A 1,844-nucleotide genomic window follows, 5' to 3' on the forward strand; every position below is an offset into this window, starting at 1 on the left:
CCCAAACCCTTTCCTGCTTTGCCCCAGCGTAGCTCACGGCTCTTCCCTCTCACCCAGGGCACCGGCAGCCCCGGAGAATCCCTCCCTGCCGGCTCCGCACCCCGCGCACCCCCAACTCCCTGCTGTGCCCGCGGAAGGACCGGGAAACCTCCAGCCCGCTGCTGAGCACAGGCATCTCTCCTGCCAGGCGAAGGCACGGGGTGCCCTCCGCCGCTGGGCGAAACACGGTGAAGGCTTCCCCCCCGCACCGAATCCTAGGCGGGGGGCGGGGGGCAGCAGGTATTTTTTGGGGCACCAGGAGGGCTGTGAAATGCATTCAAAGCCGCAGAAAACAGCATCGGGGAGGGGGGAAGGGATGGTGCTTTCGTCCCCCATGCTGGTGCAGCCTTTTCGGACCGGAGGGGGCATAACTGCCCCTAAAACCCCCAATCCTGCACTCCCAATCACGCGGCCTTCAGCCGCACATCTCCCTCTCCTCGGGTGTGCAGGACTGGGCGGGGGCGGGGGGGTGGCGCACTCCAGGTTTGGAGCTCCGCAGACTCCGGGAGCGACGAGACGTGAAGATCATAGTGCCCGGTGCCCCCCGCTCAGTGTCACCGGAGCGGGATGGGTTCGGAGCCGTACCCGCACCCCGACGGCCCCGGTCCCGGGGGAACCGGCCCGGTACGGCCCGTAGCTGTGGGGCCGCAGCGCCACCTGGCGTCTCGGTACGGCACGGCACGGCTCGGTTTGGCACAGCACGGCACCCTGCAACGTCAAGGTCAGGTTTGCTTCTGTCAGGAGCCACCTATCCAGGCCAGAAGAGCTTCTGAGGGAGCCAGGGAACCTGCACCCACCTGCCCTGACCCCGGCATCTCCTGATCCCCTTCCCTGGCACCCTGCGGCCCCTTCCCTGCACCCTATGGCTTCTTCCCTGTACCCTATGACCACCCTGGGCTCTCCAGCCTCCCCACCCCTGTCACACACCCCAGCAGTGGGGGCTGCTGGTGTCCCCACGCACATCCCATGCCCAGCTTTCACCTCTGCGGCCACACACCACCCACCCTGCCCCAGGACTCCACTGCTCGTTCCAAGCAACCCTTGAGAGCTGGAGCTTTAAGGCGCAAAGTTTTGGGGTGTGGGTGGGTGCCCCGGCTCTTGTTGAACTCTGCCGATGGGCTGTAAGAAACCACATCAACACCTGACGTGAAGCCGGAATGGCTGCGGGGCTGAAGGGTGACGGGGATGGGGAGCAGGGTGGTGGCTGCTGGACCTGCCCCCCCGGGGCCTGACCTCCTGTGGGAGTCAGAAGGGGAGCTGGAGGGCGGGATGGAGCCTGAGCACCCGCAGGACCGGGGTGCCACCGTGCCGGACCCCGCCCTGCTGCGGGGCTGGCCCCCACGGGCCGTGCTCCAGGACCGCCCTGCCCCACTCGTGTCACAAACGCGGGCGGTCTCAGGCTCCGCGCGCGCAGCCGGCCTCCCTCCTCTTCCTTCTCCGCGGTTAAACAGACGAGCAAAACGTGACGCACGCGTGGGGTGAGCCCGGCGACAGCAGCCCCGGTATCTGGGAAGCGGCAGCCCCGGGTCTGCCGCCGCTCGCCGCCCCGGGGCCACGGCAGGAGCGAAGCGACCCAACTAAAACGCGAAGCGCCACGAGGCGCTTCCACGTCGACCGCGGCAGGACTCGAACCTGCAATCTTCTGATCCGAAGTCAGACGCCTTATCCATTAGGCCACGCGGCCCCTTCTAGGGCTTATTTCCCGCGCCCTGTACTGAGCCCGCTGCCGGCGGACCGTACCATATGTGTGTGTGGGGGGGGGTGGTTGTGGAGGGCGACGACACGGGACGGGACGTCAGCGCGGC

General features: G+C 67.5%; 1 non-coding gene across 1 annotated transcript; it reads right to left on the reverse strand.

Moving 5' to 3' along the window:
* Positions 1-1,650: 1,650 nt before the first annotated feature.
* Positions 1,651-1,723, reverse strand: TRNAR-UCG (transfer RNA arginine (anticodon UCG)). The gene has a single exon. It is a non-coding gene; the product is annotated as a tRNA-Arg (tRNA).
* Positions 1,724-1,844: the final 121 nt, after the last annotated feature.

The sequence above is a fragment of the Caloenas nicobarica genome, chromosome 10 (genome assembly GCF_036013445.1).
Source record: "Caloenas nicobarica isolate bCalNic1 chromosome 10, bCalNic1.hap1, whole genome shotgun sequence".
NCBI lineage: Eukaryota > Metazoa > Chordata > Aves > Columbiformes > Columbidae > Caloenas > Caloenas nicobarica.